This window comes from Antechinus flavipes, chromosome 1, assembly GCF_016432865.1.
Source record: "Antechinus flavipes isolate AdamAnt ecotype Samford, QLD, Australia chromosome 1, AdamAnt_v2, whole genome shotgun sequence".
Classification (NCBI taxonomy): domain Eukaryota; kingdom Metazoa; phylum Chordata; class Mammalia; order Dasyuromorphia; family Dasyuridae; genus Antechinus; species Antechinus flavipes.
The window spans coordinates 79,200,030-79,218,744 of NC_067398.1; the positions used below are offsets into that span (position 1 = coordinate 79,200,030).

The 18,715-nt window shown below is 38.7% G+C and overlaps 1 protein-coding gene across 3 annotated transcripts in view; it reads right to left on the bottom strand.

The window, feature by feature from the left end:
* Nucleotides 1–18,715, bottom strand: part of PRKCD (protein kinase C delta) — a 60,002-nt gene that overhangs the window by 20,041 nt on the left and 21,246 nt on the right. Inside the window, exon 3 of one of the 3 annotated variants that reach the window (XM_051984771.1) lies at nt 669–741. The exons of the other annotated variants lie outside the window; for them this stretch is intronic. The gene's annotated coding sequence lies outside the window, so the exon portion shown is untranslated. The remainder of the gene's footprint in view (nt 1–668; nt 742–18,715) is intronic. 3 annotated transcript variants of the gene reach the window in all.

An 18,715-nucleotide genomic window follows, 5' to 3' on the forward strand; every position in this document is an offset into this window, starting at 1 on the left:
AGTCAAAAGCTCCACTGATCAAGACTTAGAACTCAGGAAAGCAATGGAAACATAGCCTTGTTCCTTCTAGGACGGGGGCCTTAAACCTTTCCGTGTTGCGGACCCCTTTGGCAGTCTAACAAAGTCCATAGACCCCATCTCAGAATGCTATAAATACTTGAAGGAAACACTTAATTTCAGTCAGAGTTTAGGGAAAATAAAGATTTCCTATCCAAATCATAGACCTCTTGAAATCTATATATGGATCCTAGTTTAAGAACTCTTGATGTAGGGATTGACTTTCTCATTACATATTTCTCCTTTGGAAGTCAGGGAAGAGAATTGAAGGTGTTCCAAATCTGGTTGCTACCTCTGCTCCCACAATTGTGGGAGAAAGGATTTAGAAGCCAGAGGGCTGGGAAGCCCTTTGGAAAGGGTGAGAAAAGGAGTTTGAGGATCTTGGAGAAAGGAGAATCTAGGGACTCATAATGATCTAGGAACTATAAAGGGCCAGTGTGGACTCCAGGGAGATACAATACGGAGTCCAGTTAGATGTTGTCTTGGGGGAGTAAAGGATGAGACGCAGGAGGCTGAGATTGGGGTTAAAGAGATATGATAATGATGGATAGACTAGAAAGTTAGTGGGTCAATCTAGTCAGGGACAAGTTGTGGAGACTGATGGCCCTTACCTACTTGGTGACAAAGATGGGGTTGCTAATCTTGGAGTGAGATCATGGACCAGCAATACAAGAGCCCCCAATCCTGGAAGAAAAAAACAAGCAAGACATGAAGAGCAGTTCTGATGTGATGTGAGGGCTGGAGGAAGAGACTACAATCAGCCCTTGATGGTTTTTCTTCCTGGGCTGGTTTCCTTGTCCCTCTTCCCTCTACCTAATTCAACTGGGAATAGCTCTCCATTCACCCTGTAACTCACTTGTCTTCAGGAAAAACTAACCATTTCAATTAAATTTTGCTTAGGATATTAATTTCAAAACTCAATATATAGATTGTTTGCTGTCTAGAAGAGGGGGTGGGAGGAAAGCAGGGAAAAAAAATTGGAATACAAGGTTTTGTAAGGGTGAATGTTGAAAACTATCTTTGCATATATTTTGAAAATAAAAAAGCAATAATTTAAAAAAAAAAACCCTCAATATAAAGCTTTTTGACTTATCCAGGCTACTTTCCTCCATATATAATAGAGGCAGGATCAGGTTGCAGATACTCAGGAGAGCCTTGAAGAAAGATGCTTCCAGGAGCAATAACTTCATCAGTGTGGGCATTCCCTCCAACTAATCTAAGACCAGCCTCTTCACAGTTCAACAGGCAATTTTACAAGCTGCCATGGTCAAAAAATCTTCTTTGGTGCCTCTTTGCACTTAGTGAGGCTCACAAACAGTCCTTCTCTGGGCCAATTCCCAAAGCTTTTCCAGTTTGGTAGGACCCGTCAGGGCTTGCCTTCTGCTGACATAGCCTTTGAGAAGCCAGGGTCACGTCAAGGCCACACAGAGACATCTGAGGAAGACCTCAGTAAAGCCCATAGGGGAAAAGAAATTTTATGAGAGCAGCCTGAAAGTTAGAGATGGGGGAGGGGGAAGGATAAAAGATGTCCCCCTCTACCATACCACCTTTGACTGGGATCTAATGAAGAGGTCTCCAGGCTGACAGTATGAATATGAACTTACAGTCTTTTCAGCATTGGTGGGTAGACCCAGAGTCCCCTTCCCTCATTCACCTTTCCTCTCCCTCCCATTGTTTCCCTGAGTCACAGTCCAGTAACTCTAGTGTACTGCCTAGTCACTTCCAAGGACAAAGCAGTTTAGTTTGCTATAATATTAATCAAAGAATTCTAGAGCTAGGAAAATCAAGCCCGACGCTTACCAAATGTACCTGGTCACAGAAGGCAAAGGAACAGAAAATATAAAATATGGGGATATTAGATTATGGAAGAAGAGTTCCCAGAAAAAGAAAGGTAAAGGAAATTGGAAACAAAATGGAGGAAATGAAGTCTATTTTCAGAACAAAACAAAAACAAACAAACAAAATCATTTGTAATAACTATCTTCGATAGATAATTTGAAATCCCACTATGATAACTTCATTATGAAATGGTGGGAGATAACTAGGATTTATATAGATTCTAACTTAGCCTTCTAAAGGGCTAAGCTCTTTACAAATATTATCTCTATGATTGACATTGACAATAATCTAGGAGGATGACATTGTTATGATCCTTATTTTACATTTGAGGAAACTGATATTAAGCGACTTGTACAGAGTGATAGAATTGGCAAGTATCTGAGGCTTGAAACTCAGGTTTTCCTAACTCCAGATCCAGGCTTCTATTCACTGTATCATCTCACTGTCTCCTAATTCTCCTGTACTCACTAGAAATGAAACAAAAGAGCCAAGGAAGCTGTATCTGAATGGAAGGATGAACCTCCAGTTCTCCTCAAGGAGGTGAGCTTTACTCATTTCATTGTGATTTCGTTGTGTATCCAAGGAAAAACAAAACAACTTTATGGAACAGTACTAGATCATCTCTCCTCATTATGTTTGTTGTCATTGTTGTTGTTTAGTCCTTCCAACCATGTCCAACTCTTTGTGATCCCATTTGGGGTTTTCTTGGCAAAGATAATGGGACAATACTTTTGTTATAAGAACTTCGTTTCCATAACGAATGTTTCCAAAAAGAACTACTGACAAATCTTTCTCTTCGTTTTTTCCCCTTTCTTCTTCTTTGCTCAACTATGGTCATATGAGCTAATGCTCAAGATCACTGAGGTTTAAACCACATTAGGTTTTACAGAGTATTTCTATTATAACTGACAAGATAGCTAACGTAGATAGATATTAGATAACTGGTATAACATGATGTAACTGTTCTTCATAGGATCACAGATTCTGTGCTGGGAAGGATCTTAAAGGTCATCTAAGCCACACCCCTTATTTTATAGATGAGAAAAAATGATTATATCATAACAGACAGGAAATAGCTAGTTGCTGATAACTGCAGTCATTTCAGAATCAGTAGTCTATGTGCATTGTTAACAAAGGCAGAAATTAATATCAAATTAAAAGAAAGATTAAAGATGGGAAAATACTATGTGCAATTATAACTTCAGCCTAATCTATCTGGACAAACTGCTGATTCTTCTGAAAAATAGGAAATGGATAAAGATAAAGATATTGACTGATTATCACTATAAACATAGTTAAAAGAGTCACATGAAGGATCCCAAAGAACCTAGAGATATCATCAAATAAAAATATTGCTAAAAGGAAAGGGAGAAGGCGAGCTGCCAAGGTCACCCTACTTTGGAGTGCATATTCATTTACAACACCTTACACAAAAGACTAATATTATAAGAGATATTGTCTCATAAGACATCTGAAATCAGAAGATATAATTAGCCTGCAGAAAATTAATATGAGACCCAATGAAAGGTTATTTCAAGAAATTTTATAGATGAAATTGAAAGGACAACACATATAAGTGAAACAGAATGGGCCCATCAATATTTCCTTAGCAATCTCATCAATGGCTCACCTTATCTAGAGTCAAACATCTCAGTCCCTGGTAAGCTATAATGAAGAAGCAGAAATGATATTCAAGAACATGAAACCAGGAAAAAATGGCCAGAAAGTATATAGTGAGGAGACATGATAGTTTTAAAGGCACCCAGAAATAGGTTTTTAAAATATCTACAAGAGGGAAAGACCACAATAAGATAGAAAAATTAGATAGTTCTAATATACCCCTTCCCCCAAAGCTACTTCTCAGTAAGTATTGATGGTACATGTCGACTTTTCACATCTCTATAAAATCTTTATTAGTGTGGTCAAAGTATCAAGAGCATCCTTAATGGAAATATGAGAAGGGAACAGGGCCTGCTTTTATAGACCATTCTCTCCAGCAGACAACATAGTCATCTAAGTGACTAAGAAGCCCAGAGAATACAAGGGCTCACTGTTTAATTGTGGTTGGTTGCAACAATATTGTTGGTTGTTTACAAAGAAGCATTTGACTCAGTAGAGCAAAAGTCTTAAAGGGTCTCCTTCAAAAAGATGTCCCTCACACATATATTGAGGTCATTGAAGTTTCCTTGGTAGAAGCAACTAGAGAGAGATTCGTCCAACAATCCTTTGAGGATCAATAATGACCATAAAAGAAACAGGAAAAGCACATACATAATGACTAAGACAATGTAAACAGAAAGTAAAAAAATATGAAACTGAACATTGTTTATCATAACTAAATATGGCTCAGAGGAGACTAAAGAAAAAGTATCTTCGAAAAAAAAGGAGGCTCTGGGTATGAAATCTTCAGCATATACATTCAGACACAGCTGATGATTTGCTGAACAGCCTTTTATCTCTCTTAAACAAATGCTTGTTCTAAGGGATGGTTCTTGGAGAGTGGAGAGAGAGAGAATATATTTGAGAACGAAAGTGATATAAAAATGAAAAATGTCAGTGAGAAATAGATTTGTTAAAATAACAAGCATAAAGCAGAGACACTTCAGAGCTCTTCAAAGATGTTATCAGGATTATGGAGGATTTCTTCTACAAAATATATGCAGAAAACTGCCTCATTCCTTATAGATAGAAAGGTTTTCTAGAATCTCTTGTGAGTACCATTGTTCTGACTTCGTTGAGGCCCAGGACTCTATAAGCCTTCATCAGTGGCATTTTTGGCCACTCAAAACACACCTACCTACTGGCAAAGTACATAGATTGCTGGGCCTGAAATCAGGAAGTCATGCATTCAAATCACACTTCAGACACTTTCTAGCTGGGTGGTCTTAGGCACGGCGTTTAACCTTCGCTGCCTCATTTTCCTTAAAAGTAAAATGAGAATAACAATAGCAACTATCTTCCAAGTTTGTTGTGATACAATATTGACTGTAAGCTCCTTAAAGACAGAAATTATCCTTGGCCTTTCTCTTATTCCCAGGATATAGCACAGTTCCTGGAATATGATAGGTGCTTAATAAAAGTTTACTGACTTGACTGAAATTCACATAGGAAAAACCAGGTGATTAAATGCATATTGCCCAGTATGCAATCGAATGTCAGTCCAATGAATTAGTGCATTGGTATATATGTATATATATCTTAGATGTGTACTGCAATCAAGTAGGCCCCAAACTAAATATGAGGAGATTAGGCTGAACTAAACTTGAAGAAATATACAGAGAAAGGGGAAGAGAATGAGCATTTATGCGCCAGACATAATATTAAGGGGAATACAAATATCTTACAACCACTTTGTGAGGTAGGTGCTATTATTATTCCCATTTTACAGATGAGGAAACTGAGACAGGCAGTAGTTACATGACTTATTCAGGTTTATATAGCTAGTTGATAACTGAGGCTAGATTAGGTCTTCTCAACTCTGGGCCCAACACTCTATCCAACTTACCACCTAGCTGCCATATGCAATGTTTCCAATCTGCTCTTTGCCAACAAAATACATTTTTTAAAACATTAATATCTCCTCATAATGCCATATGGCTGCAAAGCATATCACAATCACAGAAGAATAAAAATTTCAGTCACAGGAAAAACTGTGCTGAAGCCTATTATCAAGGTTGATTTGCATTTGTGGGGTGATATTAAAAGACATCATCAAAAGTATTTGCATATACATATATAAACATGCACATATATACATATACATATACAATACATAGACACATATACACATAAATGTCTCATGTACACACACACACACATATAGGAGTAACTAGGAGGTACAGTGAATAGAATGGCAGCCCTGGAGTAAGATGGACCTGAGCTCAAATGAGACTTCAGGCTCTTACTGAGTGTATAACTTTGGGTAAGTCACTTAACCCAGTTTGTCTTAGTTTCCTCATCTGTAAAATGAGCTGGAAAAAGAAATATTAAACTACTCTAGAATCTTTGCAAAGAAAATCCCAAATGGGATCACAGAGAACCAAATACTCCTGAAACCACTTAGCAACAAAATAGCAACATTCCCACAGATACATGTGACTGGTAAGAGATGGTGAGCCAGTCGTGGAGCAAGAATAAGCAACAATAAATAGACAGTGCAAGTGTTTCACAGGTAGCCATATACATAACATTCACCAGAGGAAGGTCTCCAGAATCCTGAGTAGGGTACGTCCTTTTGATGGAGGATTTATAGTAAGGCATGGACAAAAATAGCACAGGATGAGAACGGGCCAAAGGTTCATGATCTATCCCAGTGTTAGATTGATTTTATTTACATATCAACCATATCATTTCCCAATTTAATATTTTAGAAAAGTCTCACGAGCACAGATGCTTTTCTGTGGAATCTCTGCTCCTATCTTGTTCAACATGAGAGTTTTGAAGTAACATCTAATTGCCTTTTTCTACAACTCTTCATCTGTAGCCCACATTCAGGTTCAAAGAGCAGGCTGCTCAGCAAGTCAAGGACAGAAACGAGTCTAGAGTTCAAGCTGCTAATTTGGGAATAAATGCATCCATTTTAGTGACAAGAAAATTGGCTGAGAAATTGAGGGAACACAGCAGGTCAAAGCCAGGATTTGAATTTTGACTTCTCAAGCCTGTATCTAGTTCCACCCTTAGGAGCACTTCTGGATGGGAAAGATAGATGGAGTTCAGTGGCTAGCTCTTTAGGAAACCCCCTTCTCTTTTCCCCATCCTGGCCTGTACTAACATCTGTTACATGGCTTAGGGAAGTACACATTGTTTAGCTCATCTTTCCCAGTTACAGTCCCTACCCACCCATTTACACAAATGAGTTCTAGACTGGGCTCTATAATAAACTTTTCATTTGGCCTTTGGTAAGACACCGGCTTTGTAAAATGGGAATAATGCCCACTGGTCCTGCTAACCTCTGAGGTGAGAGAAATGTTAAGCAGACTCTCTAAAATCCTAAGGTGGACACAGATACAATTAATTATTCCTTATAGGAAATAGGACAAGTTAGTTCTTTGTGATCAGAAAGAAGCATCTTTACAAGTCTTCTGTACTTATGAAGTACTCTGGGTCTGAGGCAATCAGTATTCAAAAGCCATCTGGGATGATGTATGGTACAGTGGAAAGACACAGGCTTTATAATCAGGGAAAATGTGCTCAAATCCCACCTCTGAGTGACCTTCAGATAGTTGTTTTCTCATCAGAAAAAATGAGGGGATGACATTAAATATGAGATTGCTTCCTTTTCTATAGCTCTTATATAACAGGATCAGCCTTTTTGGTCCTATAATTTTCACCCTGATCCCAAAACCCCAATTCCTAGGCTTCTAGATCTTTCTGACCCTTGAACAAGCCTTAGCTCAGTGGCCTATATGCCCTTTGACTTGACTGTCCCAGAGCCTTGGTGAAGGGAATCTTAGCACCCACTTTCTACTACTTCAAAAACCTAAGATTGCAGTCCTGGTCTTATTCACAAGGGGAAAGGCAATCTATAGAATGGAGGAAGCTCCTAAAATGTGCATAATAATAACAATCCTCTCCTTGCCTTCCCCATCCTTCTTAGTGATAGAGAAAAAATAAAGTAAGAGCTTTGTGTGCTGATCCTTCTAAAGCTTCTCTAACCAAATCTAACCTAGAACCCTTAAATAACAATTTCATTTCTCAATTCATTAACAACCCTATCTATGTGGGAACTTAAATGCCAGCCCAATAGACTCCACCCAGATTATTAAGTTATCTCTTAACTAAATAACTATCCGCCTCCATTTCTATCCCTTTCACACAGAGCCAACAAAGAGCAAAAAAGACAGAAGGTTCCCCTTACTTCAGAAATCAGAATAATTTAGGCCCCACTCAGTTTTCACCCCAAAGTCCATCATCAATAGCCCTTTCTTTATAGTTCTGGTTTTAATGACTAAAGGCCAGAAAGTCCTGAATCTCTACAGAAGATCAAGCTCAGAAACTCTTCCTCTGTCTTTTTTTTTCCTGATGTGTGTCTATCTTACTTTATTTTTCTCTATCACTCTCTCTTGTCCTGTCTCTATGTGCCTATCAAGTTCTATGATCCTATCTCAGGCTCTGCATATGACTTTCTGGCCATGTTCTTCCATGTCAGGCTCTGTTGTGCCTTTCTATGAGATTCTCAACATCCTGTTCTATTTGTCTTCATTTCTCTTAGATTTTCTTCTCCTTTTCCTCTGCTTTTGTCTCTCTACCTCTGACTATGGCTCTCTGTGTCTGTCTCTCTTTGCTAGTCTGGTGGGAAGGGGAGAAGCAACCTAGATTTTCTCTCCCGGCAGGCAGAAAACAATTCCTTGGAAAGGATGTGTTCTTCTGACAGTCCATGGGAGGTTCTCATAAAGAGCCACCCACTCTCCTCAGCTCCTTGGGGACCTTGCCCAGAAAAAGTATGAACCCTTCCCTAAAAGGTCCTAGATTGTATGGACAGAGATAGATGGGCACAGAGAACAGAACATAGATACATAAATACAAGAGGCCAGAGAAAGTTAGAAATGGAAACAGAAACAGAGATAAAGGAAATGCATGGAGATAGCAAGAGATCCAAAGGAATGATAGAAACAGATGTCTTTGTCATAGGTCAAGGTCACCTTGACAAGAACAGCAAAAAAGGGTAAAAATACTATGCTTCAAATCCAATACATTTATGCCATTCACAACCAGAGGAAAAACTATAGAGACTGATTGTGGATCAAAGCATAGTATTTTCACCTTTGTTATTGTTGTCTGCTTGATATTTTTTCTCCTTTCTCATGGTTTTTTCCCCCTTTTTATCTGATTTTTTTTTTTTTTTGCACAGCCTGATGAATATGTAAATATGTTTAGAAGAATTGCATATGTTTAACCTATAACAGATTGCTTGCTGTCTTGGGGAGGGGGTAGAAAGGAGGAAGGGAGAAAAATTTGGAACATAAGGTTTTGCAAAAATAAATGTCGAAAACTATCTTTGAATGTATTTAGAAAAATAAAATATGATTAAAATGTAAAAAAAAATTATGTTTCGATCCACATTTGGTCTCCATCCTTCTCCCTGTGGATGTGGATGGCATTTTCCATCCCAAATCTACTGAAATTGAAAGGCCTAACTTTTTAATATCAATATTTGTATAGTGAGGGTTTAGGCAGCTAGTGAAATAGTAGATAGAATGCTGGGCTCAGAGTCAGGAAGGGTTAAATTCAAATCCACACCCTAGATATCTACTAGCTCTGTGACCCTGTATAATTCACTTAACTCCTGTTTGCCTGAGTTTCCTCACCTATAAAATGAGTGGTATTGTGAGGTTCAAATAAGATAATAGTTACAAAGTGCTCAACATAGTGCCTTACACATAATAAGTGGTATATGAATATCAATTATTATTATTAATTGCTCTGAGACATGAAATATTACCATTCCCAAAGGATTAAAACTTTGAACTGCTCAAAATACAATGAAATGGTACATAACACAAGCAAACAGATAACGAGTGGATATGTGCTCTATTCACCCAATGTCAAGAGATCTAGAGGAAAGTGACCAGTCATAGAATGGACTTCCTATGGAGGATTTCTGAAAGGGCATAAAGAAGAGTCTCACAAGTAATGGGTACAAATGATGTATAATCTCTCCAATTGGAAGGAGTACCCATCCTGACAACATGACAAGTCTACAAAAATATCAAAGTATCCTCAGAGATGAGCACAATGCTCTGCACATAGTTTAGTGTTTAATAAACACTTATTGACTTTTCTTTTGTTATCCTAAAGAACACAGAGAAAACAAAGTAGATGCCCATCAAATGGGGAACAACTAAACACACAAATAGGTGAATGTAGTAGAGGGCACTATAGTAGTATAGAGAATATAGTATAAACACTTAAAAAAAGGACAAAGATGATGAAAGTAGAGAAGCCTGATCTGATGCAAAATAAAGTTAACCGGGCCAGGAGGAAAATGTATTGTTATTCAGTCAAGTTATTCAATCAAGTACAACTCTTTAAGACCCTAAGAACAACACTATCTATGAGTTTTTCTTGACAAAGATACTGGAGTGGTTTGCAATTTCCTTGTTGGGTGAATTAAGATAAACAGAAAATTTTGATTATATCAAATTGAAAAGTTTTTGTACAAACAAAACAAATGCAGACAAGATTAGAAGGGAAACAATAAACTGGGAAAACATTTTTACAGTCAAAGGTTCTGATAAAGGCCTCATTTCCAAAATATAGAGAATTGACTCTAATTTATAAGAAATCAAGCCATTCTCCAATTGATAAATGGTCAAAGGATATGAACAGACAATTCTCAGACGAAGAAATTAAAACTATTTATAGCCATATGAAAATATGCTCCAAATCATTATTAATCAGAGAAATGCAAATTAAGACAACTCTGAGATACCACTACATACCTGTCAGATTGGCTAGAATGACAGGGAAAGATAATGCGGAATGTCGGAGGGGATGTGGGAAAACAGGGACACTGATACATTGTTGGTGGAATTGTGAACACATTCAGCCATTCTGGAGAGCAATTTGGAACTATGATCAAAAAGTTATCAAACTGTGCATATCCTTTGATCCAGCAGTGTTCCTACTGGGCTTATATCCCAAAGAGATACTAAAGAAGGGAAAGGGACCTATATGTGCCAAAATGTTTGTGGCAGCCCTGTTTGTAGTGGCTAGAAGCTGGAAAATGAATGGAAGCTCATCAACTGGAGAATGGTTGAGTAAATTGTGGTATATGAACATTATGGAATATTATTGTTCTGTAAGAAATGACCAGCAGGATGAATACAGAGAGAACTGGCGAGACTTACATGAACTGATGCTAAGTGAAATGAGCAGAACCAAGAGATCATTATATACCTCAACAATGATACTGTTTGAGGATGTATTCTGATGGAAGTGGATCTCGTCTATAAAGAGAGCTAATTCAGTTTCAATTGATCAAGGATGGACAGAAGCAGCTACACCCAAAGAAAGGACACTGGGAAATGAATATAAACTGCTTGCATTTTTGTTTTTCTTGCCAGGTTATTTATACCTTCTGAATCCAATTCTCCCTGTGCAACAAGAGAACTGTTGGGTTCTGTACATTTCTAGGATATACTGTAACCTATTTAACATGTAAAGGACTGCTTGCCATCTGGGGGTGGGGGTGGAGGGAGGGAGGGGAAAAATCGGAACAGAAGTGAGTGCAAGGGATAATACTGTAAAAAATTACCCTGGCATGGGTTTTGTCAATAAAAAGTTATTTTTAAAAAAAAGAATAAAATACTTTAAATCATTATTGTTTAGAGAAATGCAAACTTAAATACTTCACATCTATCCAATTTGCTAAAATGATAGAAAGGGAAAGGGACAAATGATAGAAGGGATGTGGAAAAATTGGGACACTAACATATTGCTGGCAAAACTGTAAACTGATACAATCATTCTGGAGACCAATTTGAAGTACTCTATCTCACACCTATCTAATTGGCTAAAATGATAGAAAAAGTGGTAAATTCTAGAGAAGATGTGGAAAATTTGGGATACCAACACACTGCTGGTAAAATTGTAAAATGATCCAATCATTCTGGAGACCAATTTGGAATTATGCCCAGAGTTTAAAAAACTATGTATAGCCTTTGACCTAGCAATAGCATTTTTAGGTTTGTTTCCAAAGAAAAAGGGAAAAAAAGAACCTATGTGTTCTAAAATTTCTATAGCAATTCTCTTTGTAGTGGCAAAGAATGGAAAATGAATAAATTGCCCATCAAATATGGAATAGTTGAACAAGTTGCAGTATATGATTGTGATGAAACATTACTACTGTGCTATAAAAAATGATGAACAGGTTGATTTTAGAAAAATGTGGAAAGATATATGAAATTGTAAAAAGTAAGATGAACAGATCCAAGAGAACACTATAAACAGTAACAGCAATATTGTTCAAAGAGTAATTATGAAGGACCAAGCTATTCTGAATAATATGATCATTCAATCAACTATGAAGAACTTATGAAGGAAAATGCTATCCACCTCTAGAGAAAGAACTGATATGTGGAAGTAGATATTGTATAGTTTCACATATCTATTTCAAATGTTGGTTTTCTCTGATGTAGAGTTGGGAGAAAGAAGTTACTGAGGAAGATAATTTGTAATTCAAAATCTAACAAATAAATAAATAGAACTTATTAAAATGTATGGCTCTTTGGACAGAAGAGAGGAATATGTGGGGAAATATGGATGATTTAAAAACTAAAGATAGCAATAAAATCTATTGTTTTAAAATAAAATAAAGTTTGCTGTATTGATCAGCATATTCACCCACATAACCTCCTTTGGAAAACTGGCAGTTGTATACACATAAATACATATATGTATGCACCCACATGCCTATAAAATATTTATGTATGTCTATGCTTTTTAAAAAGTTCTTTATCCTTATTATTTTATTTTGTATGTGTTTTTTCTTACATGAGTAAGGCAAGCAATATGCTTTGCATAACCATACATGTACAAATGAAATAAAATTGCTTGCCTTTCCAGGAGTAGGGAGGGACATAAGGGAAGTAGAGAATTTTGAACTCAAAATTAAAAAAAAAATTGTTAAAAACATTTTTACATGTAATTGATAAATAGTTAACAAAATAAAATTTAAAAATATATATTCATACATATTTGCACATAACATCACGTGTATATATATAATGCTCAGAAATGCACACATCTAGGGAAAATGGCACCTCACACAGCCAGCAAATATTTGCTCTAGTCTGGGCAGCACAATTGTGCTGGGAATGGCAAGGAGGGACAGAGAAGGAGAATAGAAGACTCCAGAATCTCTTTCTCCTTCCTTTAGACCCTTAGGATGAAATCCAAAACCTCAGAAATTAATCCTAGACTGCCTGGATTTTGAGTTCTTTGCAAACAATAGACAACCATGAAAGGTGAGCTCTAGTTACTATAATTTGTTGGCATTCTCTGTCTCCCCAGCTGGAAGTCAGCTTCCCAGGCTGAGGCTGGATCTTCAGTCTTCCCAACAGGCTCTTTTAGCAAGATTGGGCATACTATAAGGAGGTGCTCAGAAAAGAGCTGATGAATGAATATGGGAGGGAGGGGCTCCTGGGAATAACAAGATCTCTCTCCCTTCCACTGTATGGACAGGACACATCAGAAATAGGAAACCTTTCCTGGCTGTTCTGCTTCATCTAGTTCCCTGTACAGAATTGCAACACCCAACCCGGCAGGCAGCCAGCAGATGGGCGGGTTGTCAAGTGGGAGCTGCCCAGTCCCAGGAGATGGAGGAAGCTGCCTGGCTGGGTGCCCCTGTGGAGGAGCTGGGCTTCATGGGACAGTTTTCAATCAGAAAGACCTTGGGAGTTCTACAATGATGCCAAAAATGAGATAGCTGGGTTTGGAGGAGAAGGCAGAGGAGGTTGTGGTGAAGATTGACTCTCTAAGAAGTGAAACTCCATCCCTCTAAAATCCAAGGATCTGGGCTTTAATAATCTATAATCCACAAATCTTTCCCGAGGCTTCCTCTCCATCCCTCATGTGCCCAATCTTGAATCCCTCCATGCTATGGGAGAGCAGAGGAGACAGAGATTAATCCTTGGGGACATCCCAGTCTGGATAGGGAAAGGAACAAACATTCATTAAATGCCTTCTAGGGCAGAGAGAGTTAATCTGGGGTTCTAATATTTTGATAATTATATTTCAACATAATTGGTGTGATTTATAATCCTATGCTATTTTATGCATTTAAAAACATGATTCTGAGAAGGATTCTATAGGCTATAGGCTTCAGCTGACACTACCCAAGGGGTCCAGGACACAAAAAAGGCTAAGAAGTCCCCATTCAGACAAAATATATGCAGTGATGTTACAATGGATAGAATGCCAGATATGGAATCAGGAAGACTCATTTCCCTGAGTTCAAATTTGGTCTCAGACACTTAGTAGTTGTGTGACCCTTAACTCTGTTTGCTTCAGTTTCCTCATTTGTAAAATGAGCTGGAAAATGACATGATAAACCACTCCAATATCTTTGCTAAGAAAATCCCTAAGGGATTCAGAAAGAATTGAGTGAAAAATAATTGATACATCCTTGCATTCATGGTGTTCACAGCCCAAAAAGCAGGTAAAAAACATGATGAATACATTTTTAAAAATCAGGACTTGTGATCTTATGGTACAAGGGACTTGCTGTACATAAACTGACTGATGCTAGCCGGCAACTGGTTTGGAGATTATAGTCTCAGAGAGTCGGGTCTCAAACTTTTTGGACTCAGGATTCCTTTACCTGCCTAAAAATTCCCCCTCCCCTCAAAGAATTTTGTTTATGTGGGTTTCATCCATAGATATTTACCATTCTAGAAATTAAAATATCTTAGTTTATTATGAATAATTTTGATCTTGTAGGTCTTCTGAAAAGTTCCCCAGGCCAAATGTTGAGAACTGCTAGTCTTTGAGAACTGTCATTGAGATCTGGGCACACAGATCTAAGGGAAGACAGAGAAGATGAGACCTAGGTCCTGGCCCAAGGAAGCTCAGGATCTGGGACCCTGACGTCAGTCTCCAGGGTACACAGAGCAGTAAAGAACAATACAGAAGAGAATGCTGGCCATAACATGTGTTCAGATGAAGGACTGGCTGGAGAAAGCTGGGAAGATTTCCCAGAAGAGACAGAGAGAGCTTAAGGTGGGCCTTAACGGATGGGTATAGGTTTATCCAGGTGGAGGAGACACAAGAAACTAACTGCATAAACAGAACAGGAAAGGAGCCCAGTGAATGGCGATAGGAAGCAGCGAAGGAAGGGAAGAAGGATGAAAAGAGGACCAGTTTGTGGGAAACCTAATGATCAAGAAAGTCTGGCTCCTGAGAATATTCACCACATCCTGGCTACCTGAGCAGGACAAAGGGATTAGCCATCATTGACAGCCCAGGCAAAAGGGTCAAGCAGGGCCTCCTGGACCAGCCTGGGAGCTTCTGTGATGGGCACACCCACCCCCTCTTTACTCCACCCCCCAGGGGACAAAGCCCTTCTCATGATGGGAGGGAGCCCTGTGCTGGCTCCAAGTACAAAACAGCCTCTGTTAGAGAGCAACAGGAGAAAACTGGCCAGAGGCTGGGACTGCAGGATTGGAACTGCTGCTGTGGATTTTTCCCTGAGCCACACCAACCAAGTCATGCAGATGTCAACATACAGACACACATACACACAAACACAAATAGGCACGTGTGGGGATAGACACATGTAAACAAATATACATGTTCATGGATACAGTAACACACACAAATATAAATAGGCACAGGTGGGCATAGACACATGTAAACAAATATATACATTTATAGATAGTAGTAACATGTACACAAATAGGCACTTGTGGGGATAGATACATATAAATACATTTACACATTCATGGATACAGTAACACAAACAAATAGGCACATGCGGGGATAGACATGTGTAAACAAATATATTCATTTATAGATAATAGTAACATGTATACAAATAGACATGTGTGGGGACAGACACATATACACAAATGTATACATTTATAGATATAGTAATAAACACACAAATAGGCACTTGTGGGAATAGGCACATGTACACAAATACAAATAGATATGTGTGGGGACAGACACATATACACAAATGTATACATTTATAGATATAGTAATAAACACACAAATAGGCACTTGTGGGAATAGGCATATGTACACAAATATACGCATTTATAGATAATAGTAACATGTATACAAATAAACATATGTGGGGACAGATACATGTACACAAATTTATACATTCATGGATATAGTAACATAAACATAAATAGGCACATGTGGATTTGACACATAGATACAAATAGACACATTCATGGATATAGTAATACACAAATAAGCACATGTGGGGATAGACATGTGTACCCAAATATGCATATTCATGGATACAGTAACACATACAAATATAAGCAGGCACATGTGGCGAGAGATACAGGTACACAAATATATATATTCATGGATACAGTAACATACATGTAAATAGGCATGTGCAGGAATAGACACATGTGCACAAATATATATATTTAGGGCAGCTAGGTGGCACAGTGGATAGAGCACCATCCCTGAAGTCAGGAGGACCTGAGTTCAAATCTGACCTCAAAAACATAACACTTCCTAGTTGTGTGACCCTGAGCAAGTAACTTAACCTCAATTGCATCAGGGAAAAAAAAAACAAATATATATATTTCTGGATACAGTAACCCAGTTACACAGTTTCCTCCCCAAACCCACCCATTTCCAAATGCAAATAGGCAAGTGCAGAGATAGACACATGTACCCAAATTTACACTTTCATAAATATAGTAATATATACTCAAATGGGTACATGTGGGGATAGACACGTGTACACAAATATATATATTCCTGGATACAGTAACACATATGCAAATAGGCACTTGTGGGGATAGACACATGTATACAAATTTACACATTTGTGGATACAGTAACATACACACAAATAGGTACATACAGGAATAGACACACTGGATACAGTAACACACACACACACACACACACACACACACACACACACACACACACACACACACAGAGATGGACCTCCACAGACACCCACACTCACACTTTTTGGCATACAGATTCCTTTCCAGAGCCAACAGAGGGAAGGAATTAGGAAGGAGAGCAGCCCATCAAGAGCAGTCACTGCCCATGCTGGCAGCTACTCCCTCCCCCATTGCTTTCCTCCTCTGGCTTTTAAAACAGCAACAGCTCCAGCACCTTCAAGGAAAGAGAAAATAGAAAGACTCCAGGAAATCTTCAAGCCTTAAAGTTCTCCCTGTTTATAAACATAGTACACAGAAAGTCATGGGAGGGGAGAGAGATGGAGACACAAAGAAACAGAAAAAGAAACAAAGATGGAGGGAGTTTCAGATACAGGGACATAGAGAAAGATAGAGAAAATAAAATATACAGTCAGAAATAAGAGTCAAAAACAGAGAGAGAGAAAGAAGGGCCAGCCCAGGGAGAAAGATGTATAGATGGAGAAATATTTAACAAGATGGAGACACCTTTGCAGAAAGGGGCCCCATTTACTCCAGGTTCTCTTCAGGAAATGTCCAAATGCATGTTTTTTCACATCAGCTACTTAAAGAGTAAAACTGAGCTCCCATTAGGAGGGGAGAAAGGAATGAAGAAAAAAGAAAAGAGAGGAATTAGAGCAGAGAAAAGAGGATGGGAGGATAGAAGTAATGCCATATGGAATAAGCCCTGTCTCATAAGGCGAAGGAGTGGCCCGGATACAGCTGATATGGGGAGCTGTTCCCTTGCTCTTCCCCCTCCCCAGTCGATAGCATGGAACAAGGTCCATGTAGGGTACCTCCAGCCAGTCTAATGAGGCAAAAGCCACAATTTCCGGATTCTAGGGGAAGGGAAAAAAGATAGTTGCTTTCAACTTTCAGGACCAAGAGGGGGCCCAGCAGAGGGTGGAAGTGGGAGTAAGAAGAATCCTTGTATAGAAGGCTTACCCTCCTCTGTCTAGACAGAGAGAAAGAAGGGCCCACCCAGGGAGAGATATACATAAAAGAGAAATATTTAACAAGAAAGGAGTCTGCAGAAAGGGATCCCCCATTACTCCAGGTTCTCTCCAGGAAATGTCTAAATGCAGGTTTTTTCCCATCAGCCATTTACAGAGTGAAACCAAGCCCCCATTAGGTGGGGAGAAAGGAATAATAGGAGAGGAAAAGAGGAGCTAAAGCAAAGAAGAGAGGATTCTTGTATTTGTACTTGAATTTAATGAAGAGAGGAATAGGTATAGTCTGATACTAGGCAAAAGTTAGAGGATGAAATTAGAACCCCCATAAATATTTCTAAATAAAATAGAGCTGCCACACATCCACAACTATCTTGCTACCTTAAGAATCACTTCTTCCAGGAAGTCCTCCATGGCTTTTAAAAAATAATAACCCCTCATATTCTAATAACTCCTCATATAATTCATGGGAGAACTATTCCCTATTTACTCTTTGCCTTCTTGGGACCAAACTTCAATAAAAAAAAATCCAGATTTTCCCTCCTCTACCCCAAAACTTTCATCCCTCACTCCTTTTCCACAGCTACCATATACTTGTCAGAGAGCCAGGCCAAGGAATCAGATCTGGGCTCACAGTATCCCCAGCCCATGGGTCATTGCCCAGATCAGCTGCTTCTGTTTACCCAACATGGGCAGAGAAGTGTTCAGAATCTTCCAGAAGATGTTGTGAAATACAAACTCAGACACAGCTCAATGCCATACATGTACCCAAGGGGCCCCCAACATCTTTGGACAGAATCTTCTTTCCTGGGTCCTCACATTTAGACACTAACCTCTAATTCTAGTTTATTGACTTGATGCCTCCATCAGAGCTGAACCTCCTAACCTTTCTCAGATAGTAACCTCCAGCCTTAATACAAACCCCTAGGCCTAACCCAGGCCCAAACCTCCAACCTTTTTCTGAACAATAATGCTTTGCTGATCCTATACAGTATGCAAAACCAAGATCATAACCCTGGCTTACCTTCAAACCTCATCCATACCCTGTCAACTTCCCTGACCCAAATGTGGATCCAAACTATGAATATTCCCTGACTTTAACCTTCACCTTTCTTCCACAGTCTTTTGCTGCCTCCCCTTCTACCCAGAACCGTTAATCCAGAGCCCAAAGAGTAACATTTAAGATCAGAGATTTAGAACTGAAAGGAAACATCTAGTCAAACTTCCTCATTTTATGGATTCCATGAT